At 38.2% G+C, this 20,992-nt stretch overlaps 2 protein-coding genes across 23 annotated transcripts in view; one reads left to right on the top strand and one right to left on the bottom strand.

Moving 5' to 3' along the window:
• The window catches only part of MARCHF7 (membrane associated ring-CH-type finger 7), a 54,789-nt gene extending 39,560 nt beyond the window's left edge, over positions 1 to 15,229 (bottom strand). For 5 of the 7 annotated variants that reach the window (XR_009221410.1, XM_058549067.1, XM_058549070.1 and 2 more), the window contains exon 1: positions 15,074 to 15,229. The gene's annotated coding sequence lies outside the window, so the exon portion shown is untranslated. Of the gene's footprint in view, positions 1 to 9,070; positions 9,144 to 15,073 lie in introns of those variants that run through there. The other 2 variants (XM_058549068.1, XM_058549069.1) reach the window with 2 other exon arrangements.
• A 101-nt stretch (positions 15,230 to 15,330) lies between these two features.
• Positions 15,331 to 20,992, top strand: part of BAZ2B (bromodomain adjacent to zinc finger domain 2B) — a 383,461-nt gene continuing 377,799 nt past the window's right edge. For 5 of the 16 annotated variants that reach the window (XM_058549049.1, XM_058549051.1, XM_058549053.1 and 2 more), the window contains exons 1-2: positions 15,332 to 15,426; positions 16,801 to 17,005. The gene's annotated coding sequence lies outside the window, so the exon portion shown is untranslated. Of the gene's footprint in view, positions 15,427 to 16,800; positions 17,006 to 20,992 lie in introns of all 16 variants that reach the window. The other 11 variants (XM_058549062.1, XM_058549058.1, XM_058549057.1 and 8 more) reach the window with 4 other exon arrangements.

Below are 20,992 nucleotides of genomic sequence, written 5' to 3'. Positions count from 1 at the left end.
CCAAGTACTCTGAAAGAGGTAGAAGTGGAAGCAAGTATTTGGCCTTAGCACCCTAGAAAGAATCAAGACCCAGAGATGCAAGGTACCATAAAAAGGGATGATGACTGAGATTGAAAAGCAAGTTGCTGAATTAAAATCTGTAGTTTTAGTAGTAAAACCCCAAATTCTTCCTCTAGCTCCACTCTTCCAAAAATAAGAAATTTATTCTCCAGAGAATAAGGATCTCACAGGCAACTTTCCCCCTGTCTTTGCAGGGTAAACATCAGGAATAACAGAGAAATCTATGTACTCAATGTTGAGACCCAAGGACTCTTTCCTGATCCTGTTTCTACAAAACTGTCAGGAGATGAAGGGATTTTACTCTTGGATCACCAAACAAAATACCAGAGATAAGATTTCTGGATACAGACATTTGGAATGCTCCCAATTACAAAGCTAGCTTGCCACTTGACCATCCTACCCCATAGAAAGTCCACTAGTCACCAAGAATTTCTAATTAGCATTTTTTTCCTTTGCTGAGGAAGATTTGCCCTGAGCCAAAATCTGTTGCCAATATTCCTCTATTTTGTATGTGAGCCACCATCAGGGCACGGCCACTGACAGATGAGTGGTTGTAGGTCCATGACCAGAAACCGAACCTGGGCCACGAAGTGGAGTGCGCCGAACTTAACCAGTGGGCAACCAGGGCTGGGCCAAGAGATTCTAATTAGTTTTTTTTGCACTTCTTTATAATAGACAAACATCAAGGATCACTTGGAATCCAAGGAAGGGCTCCAATATGAAAGAAAGACCAAAGTAAACAACAAAAAAAGGAACGTGGAGAAAATTTGGGGAAAGGAGCTAATTACTATCCTCTAAGGGATCAAAAGACATTCATTCCGAAACTAAAAACAGGATGCTTGAGAAAGCAATCAGAGTACAATAAAGAGCTTGTAGAAATTCAAAATGTGATACACTTTAAAAATGTGATACATTGAAATAAATTCAACATAAGGACTGGGAGTAAACTGAGGAAACCTCCCAGAAGTAGAAAATGTAACTGGAAAATAGGAGAACTGTTCATGGGAGTTATCACTTGACTATAACTATGGTTACAGAAAGAGAGAAGGAAGAAAATAGAGGAGAGAAAATTACCAAAGAAATAAAAGAAACTTTCTAGAATTGAAAGACATAAATCTCCACATTGAAAGGGTTTAAGATATTTAGCAGGATCAAAGAAAAAAGATGAACACTAATCACAATTTATCATCTTGAAATTTCAGAACGCCAGAAATAAAGGGAAGATCCTATAAGTTACAAGAGTGGAAAAGTGAGTCACATACAAAAGAAAAGTAATCAGAATGGCTTCTTAATTACAACTTTAAAAATTCTTAAGACGATGAAGCAATGCCTATAGTACTGAGAAAACCGGTTAGCCTTGAATTCCAATCTAACAACTGAGGTAGAGAATAGGACACATTTTTAGACATGCAAGATCTTAAAAAAACAAGCAAAAACCCCCACAAAAACCAGAGGAAGCCAAACAAAGAGCATGTCCTAGGAAAACAGGAGTGTAAAGAATGAAAGAACCAGACACAGAATCCAGGAAAGAATTACAAAGGTATGTAGAAAGCATGGGGAGCAAATGATCCAGACCAGAGAAGGATCACAGATAACGAAGCAAAGTTCTAAGAAAAAAAATAGAATCATATGGAAACTATTTTGGCACGTGGCAGAGATGATGATACAATTGAGAAAAAATGTTGAGTACACAGAACAAACAGCAATTTAATAAATTAATTTTCTAATTTGGGAAAATAGAGCTGTTCAAGAAAGGACATATTGCTATGCTTGGGTGACCTTTAATATTTACATAGTTATAATAATATAAACACTACTGAATCAATAATTTTGTTGCAAACATGCTGGGGGATAGAGGTGGGTAGGGGAAGTAAGGACAATGGTGAATAAGGAAAACACATATATAATATTGAAAAATCACAAAGTAACAGTATAAACACATCACTTAGAAATATGAAGGTAAATCCTAGAACAGCTAAAAAGTTGAGGGTCACCGCCTTTAGAAAGTGGGACTGGGAATGAGGTAAAGGGTGGGGCAAATGACTTCTGTTTTCCTTTTAAGTAGGATGACCATATTTCCTGGTTTGCCTAGAACAGTCCCAGTTTATGGCCAGAGAAGTCCTAATTTGTACTCATTATCCCAGCACAATTATTAATAGTGCTTGCGTTGTCTCTTAAAAGTGGCCTGGTTTGAATGATAAAAGCATACCGTTACCTAACATAAATCTTTTCTACTTTCAGCTTTTTATAAACTATATACATACGTCCATACAAAATTTATTAAAAAGAGGTGAATTACGAATGGGACATTTAAAGAAGGCATATATTAGTAGAAAGAATATTAATGTTTAAACACTGACATGCAAAAGCCCATAAATGATTTAACAAGTAGCATATTTGCTATTTTATCAAGAAGGCTATGAAAATACTAAACAGGGACTGTATTTATGATCTGAGGGTTTTAAACAGGAAGACTTGTTAAGAGATACAAGCCAATGGATGGTTCTTTAACAACAATAATGCTTCTTAACCATACCTCTCGTAGTTTACTTTGACTATATTTAAACCCAATTGTTACTTGCAGACTTACCTGCAGAATGAAACTAACCCAGTAGGAAACCTGCTCAAAATAAACCTCTTGGGAAAAGGCAAAGAGGTGGAGTCCTCTGAGAGAGATAATTTATACTGTATGAAACTATTTTTGGCAACTCCTCTACATAAATTGATTGAATTTTGACAATGTAGGTGTTACCAGAAAACTTATATAATTTGGTTGCATAAGTTGTAGGTCAAAAGCACAAAAAAGAGGAAAAAAATAAAATAAAATGTGCAGTCCTTGAAAAAGTTCTACCAGACCACTTACAAGGTACTATAAGGCATCTTTTCAAGTTCATTCATTCATTTAACAAATAATTTTTTAGATGCTTAGTATGTGCTAGGCCAATTAATATTAAACAAGGGGATGAGGTGACCGGACAACATTGAACGTACTAAGATAGTGACTACGAAGAAGTTGTAGTCTAGTAGAAAACAAACTACACAAATAACCATATAAAGTTAAAATTGCTATAAAGGAAAAGGTATAAGCAAGAATAAGACTAGCAGAAAAAAGGTATTTGAAGCCTAATGGTCTTAACCAAGTTAAAAGAGTACAGCACAAAAAAAGTTCGTATGCACAGTCTTTCCTCAATGGTCAATTTAACAGTCTCCTGGTTTCCTTCTGTCACTATATACTGTTTCTTTAAGTCTAAATTTCTTCAGATTTGATTCCAGAGTTGGACAGTCGAGCTCTCTTTCTGTTTGGGGATAAGATAAAAACTTATCACCAGGGCTGGTTTCATAGGTGCGTGACCTATGCAGACGCACAGGGCCTTGCATTTGATTAAAAGCTCTGCTGCTGACGTCTCGAAACTATTCATAATTTCATCTTTGAACGTGCATTTTATAAGTGAAGTCAGATAGGACAGCGGAGCTTGAGCAGAAGAGATATGTGCCTGTCTGCCATGCCTTACCACTCAATCTGCATACAGTACTCATCATTGCTATGAAGCTTCCATAACACTTAATTTGTACTCTCTTTGAGCCCCACTCAAGTTCTAGGCATCATGGGTCCACTGGAATTGCGTGCTCACGTTCCTTATCAACACATCTATGACTGAGTAAACTGACGCACTGACAGCTGCAAGAAGCCACATTTTCCCTTCTCCAGAACCTGTTTCAAATTCAGAAAGAAGGTAATGAGCCACAAAACCACAAAAATCTTAGGATCAATATTTGAGGAACTTTCCAACTTCTGAAATAAGGTCTCTTGGGTAAAGATTCTCTGGAGCTGATATTGAACTGCTAGTTTACCTAATTAGTCATACTTTTACTATGTTAAATGTGCCCTCACCTTGAGGCATTTTAATAGTGACTGACATAAGCAACAGGAGTGGAAAACCAACTCCACAATTTATGTAGTCTGTCCATCTCATAAACCTGTGGTTTGTTAGCTACTAAAAAAAATTGACTATTTTTTTTGTAGGTAATTTCATTCCACCGGGCTTCCCAGGAAACAGAGCTCATTAAGGCAAGTTCATGTTTTTGGTGGCCTGTTGAACACTATAAAGGATCTGTAGACCAAAAAAGTTTTTCCTACATATAAACAACACAATTCAAGTCTATTCTGTAGAAATAATCTTACCTTAAACTTTAAGTATAAGTAAAAAGCCAAAGGAATTCTAAGTCATTACCTGACATGCAAAATTCTGTAATTAATTCTGTGCCTCATGTTATCTGCAAGTTACCAAGATCTCAGTCATATGTTAAATGCAACTGAAAAACTACCTCGCAACTTATACTAGAATACAGACAAATTTAAATTGAATTTTGCAATGTTTTCCAGCAAGACTTTACTTGGATATAAGGCCTACTCTGGGTAAACCAACAAAGTTTGTCTCTAATAATACTATGCTGAGCTCTGTCTAAAGGGAACTCATCATTAATTCACACATTTCTTCTTTTATTTTTCATTCTACTAGTGATGGCACTATTTCCCAATCAAACCTTCAATTCTTTCCTACTACCTTAAAAAGGAAGTCTAAATTCTTTGGCCTAGCATCCAGAACTCTAACCTACCTTTTTCACTTAATTTCCAACTATGTACCACTTTAAAAAAAAAATCCCAGTTCCAATTCAACTTTTAGAAGTTAGTTACTCTTTCCCCACCCCCGTTAAATAAAATTAAAATAAAATAAATAAAATAAAATAAAATAAAATAAAATAAAATAAAATGTTAGTTACTGAGTACCTTCAATATACCAGTTAGGGTGCTAAACTCTAGCAATATAATAATAAAACCTATTTCCTGAACCCATGTTTTGGGGTGGGAAAGGGAATGAAATAATAAATATAATACTATATAATAGCAGATATTAGATATTATTACACAAAATGCTGTGGGAGAGAATATTCAGTTCTTGATGGCACATTATTCAGACCAATCCTTCCCCCAAAACAATGAAAAATGTTAGATAAAATACAAAGAACACCCTCTTAATGAAGAGTTGATAGGGTAATAAGGAATTACTAGGTCAATAATGAAGGGAAATGGGAATCCAAGAGATATGAAAGTACAAAAGTCACTTGTGCCCTGAAGGCATCTGTAAATTACAGAAAAATTTCAATTTTGATTTTGCCAGTCTCACGGAAGGAAATCAAAGCCCGGAACATGCACAACGTGAGGAATCTAACAGGCCACCTCATCACAATCAGCTGGACTCAAGGGCCACAAGGACAGGATAAGAGTTAAAACAGAAGTAAACCAGTTCTTGTGCATATTTGCAGCTAAGGTTGATGTTGCCTGGCTGATAATTATAAGCTCAAATACTGAATTTGGTTTAAGATGGTCCCAATCTAGTAAGCCACCAAGAACCTGGCAGAAGCAAAGACAAATCTTGCTGAAGGAATGTGCCTTCATGCTAGGCTTCAGATAACTTCTACAAACAATATTTCAAGTATAATAAGCAGGCGATAGCTAAGCATACAACGAAACAAGGCACCACAAACAAGGTCCTTGAGACACAAAAGATGAGAAAAAATAGACTAGCAAAAATGTCAAATCAAGTATTTCAGGTAGATTATATAAAATAACTATGTTTAAAATGTTCAAATAAAGAGAAGCTTGAAAAATATGTGCAGGGAAGAGGACACTGCAAAAAGTAAAGCCCTTGAAAAAAGGACTAAACAGAAAAATACAATATAATTAAATGTAAATGACACCATGAGAATGACACACATCCAAAATGCAGGACATTCTGTAAGATAATTGGCCTGGACACTTCAAAAAGTCAATGTTACAAAGAAAAAAACATGGAAGTACTAATCTAGTTCTAGTTTGAGACTAAACAAACAAAATCAAATGCAATGCATGAAACTTGGTTGAATCCTGATTAAAAAAACAACAGAAAGTTTGACTATGAACTGAATTTGAGTAGTGTCACGATGTCTACAACTTAGTTTTAAATTGCTCTGAAATAAGAATACATATTTAAAAAACAAATATATGTAAGGACACATACAACCTATATAGATATAAAACAAATATGGCAAATTATTAACCATTGAATATACGTGAGGTTTTATGGATATTAATCTTACTGTTCTTCCAACTTTTCTCTGCTTCAATATTTTCAAGCAAAATAAATCAAACAAAATTGGGAGCAATTGTTCCGTCTCTGCTTAGTATAAAGAAAGCCACAAGAGAACATCATTCCTACTCTAACATAACAAGAGTAAGCCGGATAATCTAAAAATCACTTTTCTTGAGTCCATCAGAGCTGAGGTTGCAAGGCAACCGGATGAACTGAACTGCAAAGAATGGCAAGCCCCCTTCACAAGGACAGATGGGACAAAGGTGGCCACCATAAAACCTGATAAGAAGAAACAGCCAAAATGCATCAAATTCATAAAGGCCAAATATTTGCTAGTGTGACAGTTGAGAAACTTTGGGAGCCCCAACACAGGGTGAGTCTTTTCCATAGGCCCCCACTGAGTGCTCATAAGAAAAAATGGGGGCAGATAGGAGATTTGAAAGAATCTCTCTCTCTCTAGTACGAACATGCAAGGCCTGCCTATGTTTAAGAGAAGAGGAAAACCTGAAGCAGCTCATCCATGCTCCAGACCCTGCATGAGGATAAGGTGGGATCAGCTGTTCATAGGAAATCCACTTTCGGCAAGGACTCTCCACTAATACAAGGCAGAGGACTGCAGCCTTTGGAGAAGGGCTATGAAACTTGCCTGCCCAAGATCCTCCACCTATACAAGTCAGAGATCAGCTGCCAGGGGGCGGGGGGGGGGGTGTCTGCCTGCACTCTAGACTCTAGGAAACTGGGAGAAGGGCAGAAATCTTGGGACAGCCCCACCTCTGATGATTAGGCACACAGAGCCTGCCTAAGACTGGAGAAGGATGCATAGAACTAAGAACACCTTCCCCCCACGTCTACTGCTGAGGGGGCTACAACAGGCTGAGAGAGACCCCTCTGTGGTGAAGATGTGCATGGCCTTCAGGATTTGAGGCTGGTGAAAGAATACCAAAAGAAATCCTCTGGCACTCCAGGCTAAGCACCACGTAGTGGCAGTCCACTATTCGAATACTTTGAAGGTAAATAAAGCAACAATAAAGCTCAAACCCAGCTCAAATACAGACTAAACCAACTCAACCCACCATACTAAGAGTCTGACAGAAGTGGAGTATGTCCATATCCAGGTATAAACATTATTTATCTCAGTCTCTACTGTTATTTTATTTACAATCTTTGGTGTTCAATCAAAAATTACAAGATAAAAATACAAGGGAAAAAAAAAATCAACCCATTGCCAAGAGATAAAAGAGTCAACAGAACCAGATGAAGAGATGGCCCCAATGTCAGCAAACTGGAAAACTGATGCATTTAACAGTATACTAAGCAAAATTGAAAAACTAGGGAACTGGGAAACAGGCCAGATGAAAATCACCCAGAATGAAGCACAGAAAACCAGACGATGGTCAATACAGAAGAGAGGATTTAAGAGACACCGAGGGAAGAGTAAGAAAACTTAACTGGAGTTGTAGAAGGAAAGAACTAGGACAGAGAAAAGATTTGAAGAGATAATTGGCTGAAAATTTTTCAAAACAGATGAAGTATCAGAGTCAAGAGGCCCAAAAATTTCCAACTAAAATAACTGGCAATTATACTAATTGCTAGATTAGATACTCATACCAGACTGATGAAAATCATTATACTTAAAAAAAAAAATCTGAAAATGCTATGGGAACATCAAATTGGGAGCTAAAAGTTCCAACAAAATGAGAAACACTTCGGAGGAGGTAACATTTGACTTGACCTTTGAAGAATAAAAATAGGAAAAGAGGAAGGCATAAAGATGCTAGAGCATGTTGAAGAAGAACTGGAAAATAGGAAATAATGTGAGTGTGAAGGGTGAAATGGAAGGCGTGGAAGGGTCAAGAGGAAAAGAAAGGACTCTGAAGGAAATAAATACGTAAAGCAGATTATACCCAGATTGTAAAGGCAATCTTGTGTCCTCCACTTAGGAGTCTGTACTTTATTTAATAAGGCAACAGTTTTTAAGCTTTATACTACCAATAATTTGTACATTATTTTTCTCCCTCAAGACCCCAGAAATTATGTTCCTGAAAACAGTTGGAGGGCCAGCCCCGTGGCTTAGCAGTTAAGTGCGTGCGCTCCGCTGCTGGCGGCCCGGGTTCGGATCCCGGGCGAGCACCCATGCGCCGCTTGTCCGGCCATGCTAGGGCCGCGTCCCACATGCAGCAACTGCAGGGATATGCAGCTATGACATGCGACTGTCTACTGGGGCTTTGGGGGAAAAAAATAAAAATAAATTTGAAAACAGTTGGAGCTTTCAAAGATGAAACACTTAGCAGTCCAACAAAACTTTATCTAAGGGGCCGGCCCCGTGGCATAGCGGTTGAGTGCACGCGCTTCGCTGCTGGCGGCCCAGGTTCGGATCCCAGGTGCACACTGAGGCACCGCTTGTCAGGCCATGCTGTGGCGGCATCCCATATGAAGTGGAGGAGGATAGGCACAGATGTTACCCCAGGGCCAGTCTTCCTCAGCAAAGAGAGGAGGATTGGCATGGATGTTAGCTCAGGGCTGATCTTCCTCACAAAAAACAAAAGAACAAAAAAAAACCTTTATCTAGTTTTACCTCACCTTAATAATAGATTCATATACAGCTTCCTCCATTTCCTACAATACTGCAAGTCAATAATTAATTTTACTACCTTCGTGGAACCACAGGGAACAAACTACTGCTATAGACTCAGGCTTAGGAGCTACTAGAGATTTTGAAACAGCATCAGCTAAAAACAAAAAAAAAAACCCTCAAACTAAATCAGTATTAAGGACAAGTTATTAGGAAGCAACATCCTGGTTCCAAGACAAATTAGTGAGAGCCCAAAGTAAATGAATAGAAGGTAGATTCAATACATCTCAAGTAGAAAAGAACTTACCTACTATTTGAAGAGTGGTGACGAGGGAGGGATTATTCAAAGGATTAAGTTCTGATGAAGAACAAACATTTTTCTTTTTTTGCAGCGAGTCGGGAATGGAAGACAAGGAAGCACACCAAGATGAGTTGGTTTTAAAGAATGAGTAGTCTGAGTGCCCAGAAGAGATCTAGAAGCTTGCTGGAAATAGTTTTGAAAACACAGAACTCTCTGGGCTGATAGATTGTCAATCACTCACACTGATCTACTTAACTTTTTCCCATACAAATGCTACCTCTTTGCCTTCTGCTTGTACTGTACCTTCTATCTGGTCAGCCTTAGTGCCCCCCTTCCACTGTTGATGTCTAATTAGTAAAATTTGGGGCACTATGAAAAAGTAAACTGAAAAACTTCAGGCAACATAAGAAAATGCTTGGAGCAAAGGAGTTCTACCTATTACCTTCTTTAAGAGTAAAGCTTTCTCTGAGCACTACCACAAGTTGCCTGCCAAGTAGGGCTTAGATTTTTGGTTTACCAAATTTGGAAAGCTGTTTATTCTTAAGATCAGAGAAATAGTAGTGTAATGCTCAAAAGTTTTTCATTGATTCTGCTTATGAAGGTCTCTCAAATAACATGTATCCTCTCCCATCACTCTGAAGGTCACTGTGTCCCATTATAACAGTCTTGTTCACGATCTGTCAAGAGTCACATAGTAGTCATAAACCAAATCACCAAACAAAAAGGCTTCATCCGTATTAACAAATAGTACAGCCCACACCTAAGACTTTTTGTTTACCTGAAATATATTCATTAATAAAGGTAATTCTTCCAAAACAGGAAACTAAGGCTAGGCAAGATAAATTAAGCATTGCCCAGTTTTTAGCATGAGCCAATTTCTAACTATCTGTAAAAATATGATAGTTAAGAGTGCAAGCTTTGAAGCCTGTCCCTTACTTGGTGTGACTAGGCTTAATCTCTCTAATGCTTAATTTCTTCACTTATAAAATGGGGATAATAATAGTACCAAGTATACCGTGAGCACTGCTGGCGCATAGTATGTATTCAGCAAATACTAGCTATTATTAAGCAATACCATCAGTCTTAAAAAATTTTGATACGAACAGCTTAGTAGACATTCTTTTAGCTTTTTCATTATTTGAAATTTGTCTTTAACACATAGTAAAAAGACTTTTTAAAGTCATTCATATTTACTTAAGGAGAATAACTGCTGCAGGGTAAAGAAACTTATATACCTTACTTATATAACTCTGTACATAAAAAATTGGAAAAAATAGCCATTATTAACATTTTACTATATCTCTAGGTGAGTTTTGTTCTCTTTATACTTAACTTTCCAAAATTTCTTTAATGTACTTGGTCTTTGATAATTAAGGGAAACACTTATTTGCAAATAAAAAGACAAGTTTTTTATAACTCATATTACGACAAAATTTATAAATAACTCCTAAGAATAATTCCCTTTCTAAATTGCAGTACTGCTGGTTTACACTCCTTAGTATCTACATACCACAAAGGAAGTAGTAAATATTAAACAATTACTGCTATTCTAGTAAATACTAAGTGGAAAATAAGGTTAAAATCACTTCACAGAATAGAGTTTAGATTACCTGAGTATGCCTTAAAAAATTTTTTTACAATGAAAAATTTCAAAGGTACTCAAAAGTAGAGACAATAATGAACCCCTATGTACCAAGCAATAGTCTCCAACAATTATCAACGTTTGACCTATCTTGCTGTCTATTTTACCACCCTCTATCTGAAAGCAAATCCCAATCATGACATCTTTAAGGATGCCTCTTCTGATAATGTTCTAAGCAACCTGTGGTAAATGACCAAATATGGCTACGAATGCTTCCCATTCAAGTATGCACACCCCTCTGCATTGTGATGTTGCTGGTCTGCACAAAAGAGGTGGAATCTTATTTTCCTGTCCCTTCACTGTGGGCTAGCCTTCTGAGACTTACTCTGACTAAGAGAATGCAGTGTAACTGACATTATATGATTTGCAAGGCTGTAAGAAGTCTTACTGCTTCCACTTTCACTGTCTTGGAATGCTGTCTTGAGACCCCCATGTCATAAAGACCACATGGAGCAAAGCCTCAACGTTAACCAACACCAACTGCCAGACATGTGAGTGTTGTCACCTTGGACCTTTCAGCCTGAGAAACCCTCCAGCTGAAGGCTGGTACATGAGTGAACCCAGGCAAAACCAGCAGACTGTCCAACAGGCACATAGAACTGTAAAAAATTAGTAAACAGTTTTAATCCACTAGGTTTTGAGGTGGTTTGCAATGCAGCCATAGAGTAGAGCTTCATAACCTATCCTTTTACTTTCCTACAATTATTATGTACCCAGTTTCTATGAAAAATCTGATTCTATTTGAGAGTCTGACTTAGAATTTGTCTTATATATTCAGGGTAGCTGCAGTTACTGAATTAACAAAAGCACATTACCATCCAATAAATTCATGGCATGAAGGCCAGAGATATCACACAAAATACCAATGTATTTCGATAGCCAATAGTTTTCCAGAAATACAAACATAGGTACAATTCCATTATTTACTTCTACTTGGTTTATCTTTTTGTTTAAAAAATCTGCTTCTGGGGGAAAATTTTTTTTTTTCTTAATGGGAAATCCTAGTGTTTTAATGATCATAGTGAATATGGAGACATAGAAACTAAAGGTAGTCACATGAGAAAAGTACTGTAAAAGCACAGAACTTTTTGGGTCTTTTAAAAAGAAAAAGTCTCTTGATTTTTAGCTGACAAATATTTAAGAAACAAAGATATACTCAAGTCTTAAAAAATAATAACTAGAAAAAAGTTTAACATCTCCATGAGAAAATATGGCTATGATACTAAGTCTACACTAGAGTACTTTATAAAATAATCTTCTCCTTTGAAGTTTATCTAATCTGTATCAAGTTTCAATCTTCATTAAGTGGAAATCATTTTCAAGTTTTCTTCCAGAAAGTGAGAAACACGTTACAGTAAGTGCAAGGATCATAATGGAAAGACGAGAACTAGCATTTAAGGTTCAAAATTTGCCCTCTTTTAAAGCTGGTGACAAAAGTGGGTGTAGAGCGGTAGGTGCTTTTAAAACCAGGTGTTCAACTTATCTAGTCTAACCAGTAGAGCCACAGAGAAACAGATTTGAGAGCAAGAAAAACCAGCTTTGACCACGAGTTCAGACCAGAGCAGAAAAGTTAAAAATTAAGATCAATGAAAATTAAACCCCAGCCAACTCTCAAATTATGTCATCCCCCTCTTTTGGGTTCATGTTATGATTAGCAACTTCATCAAAGATAGAATTTTTGTAAAATAATGGTTTGTGAGAAGATACATTGTTTTGCTGTAATAGAATTTTGCCTTAATGAATTCAAGTAGATCTCAGTAGGAATTCAAAATCTTACTTTAAATAGTAATCATCCTAATATGCTAAGTTGTTCATTCAGTTATTTAACAGCTGAAAGGTTCATTAGTTCTTAAGTTTAATTTGTTGGTTAAAAATGAGGTTTGACGCAAGCCTGTACATTTCACTAATGCATTTCCCACTGTTCTTTACTGGCATTTAACTATCCATAGTAACATAAGGATGTATCAGCAAAGATAATCTAAAAATCATTTTTATTTGACGGAACACAATAGCTATCCATTCCCAACAGCACAGAGCACTAACTTTCTTAAAAAACAGTACAAAAGGTCTTTCATGTCATGCTGTAACCTTCCATTCAATTGTTTCAGCTATGGGGAACAAACTGTCCATTCCTAAAACCAACCATGATACCGTGACTTTGCAGTTTCCTTATGAAACTCCTAGTCATCCTTCACTTCTCAGTTCAAGCAATACTTCCTATAAAAACTTCCCTCAAAATTAAACAGCCCTCCTCTGTGCTTCCACAGTACTACTATACATTTACACTAAAGTAATAGCAGTAGTTATTTACATTAGTCTGATAGCTAAATTGTGAGTTGTAGAGGGCAGGTGCTGTGTCAAGCATTCTTGTAATGTGAAGCCCTAATCTAGTAGCCAGAATACAACAAATAAAAATTATCAAATAATGTAAAATATTTTTGTAATGTAAAATGCTTTACATTATTTGATGATTTTGCACTATTAAAATTATTTTCCTAAAATACTAAAATGTAGGCAACTCTTGAACATATACCAGATGAAGAGTCGTGTGAAGTAGATATATGGAGCCCATTAAAAATTGGAGAGCCAAGGATGACTTTTAATGTCCAAGCTGATTATCTGACATCTTCACGTAGAATATATGTGCTTGTTTGTATACAGGCATCTTTGTGCTTTATCTGGGGAAAATAAGCTCTCTTGCCAATATGGTAGAAAGAGAAATCACTTCTACTTAAATAAGTAGGAATTTTTAATCATTCTTATTCAAGACATCTGACCCAGCATGCAACTTTGGAAAAAATCCAAGACTATGCATACCGACCATACTGACATCTGTGGTATAATTTGGGGCAAAAAAAGAGTTGTAAAAAGTTCTTATCTAAAAACATTTGTAGTCTAGAACTTATATTAACATTATTATGCATGAGAAGCAGCACTATGGGGGATATATTACAGGCTGATTAAATTTTAAGGTTATTCTGATCAGAATGCCTAAATATAAATAACTGGATTTTATGTATCAATTCCAATTGTTTAATATCCATTAAAAATTCACTCTGCAAGTATTATGTCCCCCAGCGTGTTACTGCTACACACTGCCTCACCTAATTTAATCCTCACCTCAACTCTAGGAATTAACTACTACATTTCTAAGGAAATTTAAAGAGGTTAAATAATTACGGCAAAATCAAGACTTAAACCCAGATCTTCTGACTTTAATCCTCATACACCACTGCTGTTTCATAAAATGCTGTAGAGCTGTAAACAAAATACTGACCCCATTCCTGTAACAAAATTTTTACCCACGAAAGAAATCTAGTTACACTACACGCCTGCCTTAACAGTATATCGTTCGATTTTTAAATCGAAATTTCATCTTTAACCTTACCTCTTAGTTCTAGACAGAAACGGAGAGATATGAGTAATAAAAAGGGAAGATTTAAAACAATGAAAATAGAAAAACCCCTAAAAAGTCCTAAAAATCGAAAAGAAAATCTTACTAAATTCAATTTCAGTTGGCACATTTACTCTTAATAGTGCCAAACAACACCAGTCGTGAAGAATTTATGAGCAAGACAGAGATTTTCCCCATATACTAATATTTACATCTGTACGTAAGAAAAAAGTATTAATCGCAGGATTTTTCTGTGTACTTGTACACGTTCATCTTCACTACGCAGTTTCATCAAAATGAGGGAATATGTTACTACTGGTGCCTTCCATATTTTTACTTCTTATGCCAACAGGTCCGTTTTTTTACACATATCACCACCTATTTCAATTTGAAGAACAGATAATTTACTTCAATTCAAGAGGACTCCGAAGTATCACGATATTCAAGAACTGGAACGATCAACAAGCCAATCTTCGCCCCATCGAAGAGGCTGCCAAAGCCCCTTCGAGTCGAGGCTGGGTTGGCGGAGCCCTAGCCCTCCCTGCCTTCAACACCGCGCTCTCTAAATACCACGCTCCTTCAACACCGCGCTCTCTAAATACCACGCTCGTGACACTCGAGGCCCGCAGGGCTCCGGAGGAACCTCCTTAACCCCGGTCGAAGAGGAGGCCAGAGACCAAATCAGGGCTCAAGCCCCTTGCCCTCGCCCACCACACGTCCATAAGGACACGCAATCTGCCCCCTCCACCCATCACAAACTCCACCACGGGACGAAAGGCCACCGGCAGAGCGGGCCTGCGCCCAGCTCCCCTTCGAACCCGTGGTCCCGGATCAAGTTCCTCCACCCCACCTTGAGAGGAAGGAGGCGGCCTCCGCGTCCCCAGGCCGGCACTTCGTCTCCTCCCCTCCCCCACCCGCGGCCTTCACTAGAACCACCTCCCCGAGAGGCAGAAACCCGATCTCCGCAGCTTACTACCGCCGCTCCCGAGATGGCATCGAACAGGGAGCGTCCCGCTCGCAGCGACCACACCGCCGGGCACCTCCTCGGAGTTCTAGGCCTCTAACTGAGGCAGAGCAAGCGGCAGGAAAGCACAATGGCGCCCGGCCCTCTCCCGTATCCGGCGCAGAACAAGCCGCCAACGCTAAATGCCCCTCCCTTCTCCTCCTCCCCCTACTTCGCGGACTCCGCCGGCTTCTCGCGAGAGTGGCAGCGCTGCGGGGATTCCGAGAGCTGCGGGCGGGCTCGACGTACCCCACCGCCTGGTGGTGCTCTGACTGCGGCAACCGTTGAAGGGCTGGCCCCGGGGAGGCAGCGAGGCGCCACCGGTAAGCGGCTGTGGCTGGTCGGCCGGCGGGCTGGCGGCTGGGCCGGCGAGTGTGCGGGCGCCGGGAACGGGGCGCTGGAGGCCCGGCCCTGGTTGGCCGCCGTCGCCTGACTGGCGAGGGGCTCTGAGCCAGCCCTGCCGCTCCCCGGCACCCGAGTCCCCGCCACCTGCTCTTGCCCCCTCCGGCAAGCCTGCAGGGCCCACTGCCCGAAATACTGCCCGGCTCTTTTTTTCTGTTCTTTTTTTGCGCTTGGTAAGTGGCGCAGTGAATGTTTATTGACTTGAATCAAGCACTGCCTGCCCGCCTATTTGATGTCTGCAAAGCCCTCCCCTTAAGGCTAGGAGCCAATTTGTCCGGGACCTTTCGTTGCTTGTGGTAATTCAGTCTTGGTGGTGGTGTACTTTTACAGTCATGTCTTTTATAATCTTGATACTAATCTTTGACAGTGTAGCTACAGATTTTGCAGTAAAAATTCATCCATTTAGAAAGAGGGACGAAAATGGTCTGGTGAAAATTAGACGAAACTTCCAAAAAAGTGTAAATGTGGTAGACTAAGATGTAAATGAGTACTAATAAATAAAAGGCAGTAGGTTAGAGAAAAACGCCACAATTTATGTGGATTTAGGTGATATGTGGATTTTGAGTAATATATCAGACATAAAAGTTCTTTACCGGTGAAGATAAGTTATTGAAACTTGGAGGCATACTGATGGCACTTGATTTTTAAAGTGACGTATTTTATTAGGTTGTTTCAAGCAATTTATTGGCTCCAAATGATTCTAATAAATGAAGTATAAGGTTTATATGTATTTCTTTGTCATTTCATTTGAAGGGAATGTACTTTCACTATCATCCTCATTTCCCTCTGTCTTGGATACTAACAGACTGTCCGTGCTTCATTATTATAAATTGTAAAACATTATAGGTTTTTAAGGATTTAAAGTTTGATTATTATTATTTAAAGTTTAACTTTTTAGGATATGAGTTGAAGATTAAGCATCTAGTATGGGATAAAGTGAACACAGATTACTTTTGAGGAAATTAATTTGTCCTTTTTATAAAAATAATTTTTTTCCAGCCTGTTTGAGTATACCTGTAGCATTATCGTTATGGATATACACATTCTGAAGCACCAGACTACATGAGTTCAAATCCCAGCCCTGCTTCTTACTACATTTCTGGTCTTGAGCAATTCCTTAATCTTGTTAAACCTAGGTTTCCTGTAAAATGGGGTTAATAACAATACCTATACCCCATAGTGTTGTGGAAAGGATTAAAGGAGATAATACATTAGTTCCTGAAATGTAGTAAGCATTCCATAATTGTTAGCTATTACATTCTATGTCTAAACCACCACTAATATTGCCTTTCTAGGACTTCATATTACATAGATCCCCTAAACATCTTCTTCTGAAGTATATTCTATGCTAAGAGGAATGACTACACCATTTTCCTGAGCTATGGCAGTCAGACCTGGTAGTGATAACTTCTCTACAGAACCCCCAAACCTGGCAAGGATGGTTGGGATTTTGGCAGATTACGACTTCATCCTCACCCAGCACTGATGACATCATCAGAGGTGAGTGTGGCACCAATTTCCTATACTAAACAAACCTTCCAGACTCTAGTTTCTTATTGATGCTAGTGAAAATGTAAAGACCACTGATAAGTATGTTTTTCTTTTTTAAGAATGGTTAGTTGTTGTTTTTTAATGTACTTTCTCTGATTTGAGTTTCCAGGTAATTAACTATCAATAAATAATTATTGAGATTTTCCTATGTTAAAGACTATTTGTTAGGAATTGTAGGTACAAATAGGTACAATAGCGACTGTATTTTCTGAACTAAAAATCAGGACAAAATCATTTGACAGGCAAAGTATTTGAAATCGGAACTGTTCTGACCAATCTAGATTCCATGATTGCCTTTTTTGCAGAGTTCCCTCACTTGACCTTCCTTTGCTGAACTTTTTATCTTTATGACCAACTGTGACACACCTTTGGTATCTAAATATCTTAGTTCACCACTTGCCCACACCACTCACATTAGTTTCCATTTTTGAACTTGACTTCTTCTGTAAATTAGAGTCTTACTTACTATTATTATAATTTGTCTGTCATTTAACCCTGGTCATAACAGCCCTTTACTCTTATGCTTAAGTATTTCTTCAACTACTTGATAGCTTAGAATTCGCTGTCACATATTGAATTTTAAAGTTTCTGTTTTCCCCGCTTTTTATCATCCCACAACCTAACCTTCTAAGAAGCTTCTTGATGGCAAGGGCAATCTTACAGATATTCTGCACTTTGCATAAATGGTGTGGTCTTGAAAAAGTGTGGTTATGTTTGCTTTTTTTTTCTAAATCAAATCATTTTCAAAAGTAGGTTATTTCTTAAACTTTTGGGGAACAGGAGGTAATACCTGGGATGAAATAAGAGTGCTTATAGGGAGGTCCCTGAGTTGAAAACAAAGGATACCAATTTCTTCTCAAGTGGGACTCTTTCCTGAGAAAAAAGAACAAAGCTGGAGGCATCAGAATCCCTGATTTCAAAATATACTACAAAGCTATAGTAATCAAAACAGCATGGTACTGGGACAAAAACAGACACATGGATCAATGGAACAGAATCGAGAGCCTAGCAATAAACCCACACATCTTTGGACAGCTAATTTTCAACAAGGGATCCAAGAATAGGATCCAAGGGGATCCAAAGGGATCCAAGAAAGGACAGTCTCTTCAATAAATGATGTGGGCAAAACTGGACAGCCACATGCAAAAGAATGAAAGTAGACCATTATCTTACACCATACACAAAAGTTAACTCAAAATGGATTAAAGACTTGAAGGTAAGACCTGAAACCATAAAATTCTTAGAAGAAAACATAGGCAGTACGCTCTTCGACATCAGTCTTAGCAGCATATTTTCAAATACCGTGTTTGACCAGGCAAGGGAAACAATCGAAAAAATAAACAAATGGGACTCATCAAACTAAAAAGCTTCTGCACAGCAAAGGAAACCATCAACAAAACGAAAAGACAACCTAACAATTTGGAGAAGATATTTGCCAACCATATTTCTGATAAGGGATTAATATCCAAAATATATAAAGAACTCATACATCTCAACAACAAACAGACAACCCAATTAAAAAATGGGCAAAAGATCTGAACAGACATTTTTCCAAAGAAGATATACTGTTGGCCGATAGGCACATGAAAAGATGTTCAACATCACTAACTATTAGGGAGATGCAAATCAAAACTACAGTGAAGTATCCCCTCATGCCTGTCAGAATGGCTATAATTAACAAGACAAGAGATAACAAGTGTTGAAGAAGATGTGGAGCAAAGGCAACCCTTATACACTGCTGGTGGGAATGCAAACTGGTGCTGCCACTATGGAAAACCATATGGAGATTTCTCAAAAAATTAAAAATAGAAATGCCACATGACCCAGCTATACCACTACTGGGTATTTATCCAAAGAGCTTGAAATTGATAATTCAAAAAGATATATGCACCCCTATGTTCATTGGGGCATTATTCTCAATAGCCAAGACTTGGAAACAACCTAAGTGCCCATCAAGGGATGAATGGATAAAGAAGATGTGGTGTATATACACAACGGAATACTACTCAGCCATAAGAAAAGATGAAATAGATCTTGCCATTTGAGACAACATGGATGGACCTTGAGGGTATTATGCTAAGCAAAATAAGTCAGAGGGAGAAAGTCAAATACCGTATGATCTCACTCATAAATAGAATAGAAAAACTACAACAAGAACAACCAACAAACACGTAGATACAGAGATTAGATTGGTGGTTACCAGAGGGGAAAGGGGGAGGGAGGACAAAAGGGATGACTAGGCACATGTGTATGGTGATGGATTGTTAATTAGTCTTTGAGTGTAATCTACACAGAAATCAAAATATAATGTTGTACACCTGAAATTTATATAAACCAATGTTACCTCAATTTAAAAAAAGGGAATCTTATTAATCCCTGGAGCAGGGAACCTCGTGGCATCAACCAACTTGAGGATCTACTATTTAAAGTTATAGGTAACTTTAAATATATAATATTTATTATTATTTAATAATAGTCTATAGATTGAGGACTCTTCTTTCTAAGGAATATACTACTTAGCGGTCCTTTGCTTTAAATCTTTGATATAAAGAATTCTTTTCATGCTAAAAATAATAAACCCTGATTTTGTGAATTTCAGTTTTCCTCTCATCAAGTTTCATTGAAAGGTGCCACATTTAATAAATGAATATCCAAGACATTCTGTTGGTTAACTTCTGCTGGATTAGCAGCAATAATTTTCAGTCCTCAAAGCCAGTAGTTAAAAGGATATGAAAACAAAAAGAATACCATCTTGAAACCCTCCCTGAGAAACCCTTTCTTACACTTAAGCTTATGGTCTAGATATCACTGGTTCTAGGAAGATCATTGCTCCTCGTATAGCTGCTCCAGAATATCTGGCCTGGTTAGGAACAATTCCCAATTTGGGCGACCATTGGAATCCATATGTGAAGCACCTTTCACACTGCCTGCAACATAGAGAGTTTTTAATAAAAGCACTTATCTTTTATTCTTGGTAATGCTAGGGGTTAGAAAACTATGGTACACAAGCCTAATCTGGCCCACTACCTGTTACTATAAATGGTTTTTTTGGAACACAGCCAGGCCTATTAATTTATGTATTGTCTATGTATTGGTCAGGGTTCTCCAGAGAAACAGAAGCAATAGTACACAATACTTATCTATCTGTCTGTCTATTTATCTATCCATCTCTCTATCTATCAAGAGAAATTGGCTCATGCAGTTGTGGGGGCTGTCAAGTTTGAAATTTGTAGGGCAGGCTGGAAGGCTGGAAACTCAGCCAGGAGTTGATGCTGAAGTCTTGAGACAGAATTTCTTCTTCTTCAGAAAAGCTGTTTTTGGGGCCAGCCCCGCAGCTTAGCGGTTAAGTGCGCACACTCCGCTACTGGCGGCCCGGGTTGGGATCCCGGTCGTGCACCGATGCACCGCTTCTCTGGCCATGCTGAGGCCGTGTCCCACATACAGCAATGGAAGGATGTACAACTATGACATACAACTATCTACTGGGGCTTTGGGGAGAAAAAGGGAAAAAAAGGAGGAGGATTGGCAATAGATGTTAGCTCAGGGCCAGTCTTCCTCAGCAAAAAGAAGAGGATTAGCATGGATGTTAGCTCAGGGCTGATCTTCCTCACACACAAAAACATAATAATAAATAATAAGCTGTTTTTGCTCTCGATGCTGATTGGATGAGGCCCATCACATTATCAAGAATAATCTCCTTTACTTAAAGTTAACACATTGTATATGTTAACCACATTTACAAAATATCTTCACTGCAATGCCTAAATTAGTGTTCGATTAAATAACTGTATACTCTAGCCTCGCCAAGATAACACATAAAATTAACCATCACAGTCTGTGACTGTTCTCACCCTACAACAGGAGAGTTGAGTAGTTGCGACAGAGACAATATAGCTAATAAAGCCTAGAATATTTACTATTTGGTTCTTTACAGAA

The sequence above is a fragment of the Diceros bicornis genome, chromosome 10, assembly GCF_020826845.1.
Source record: "Diceros bicornis minor isolate mBicDic1 chromosome 10, mDicBic1.mat.cur, whole genome shotgun sequence".
Lineage (NCBI taxonomy): Eukaryota > Metazoa > Chordata > Mammalia > Perissodactyla > Rhinocerotidae > Diceros > Diceros bicornis.
This window is presented reverse-complemented; position numbering and strand designations above follow the sequence as displayed.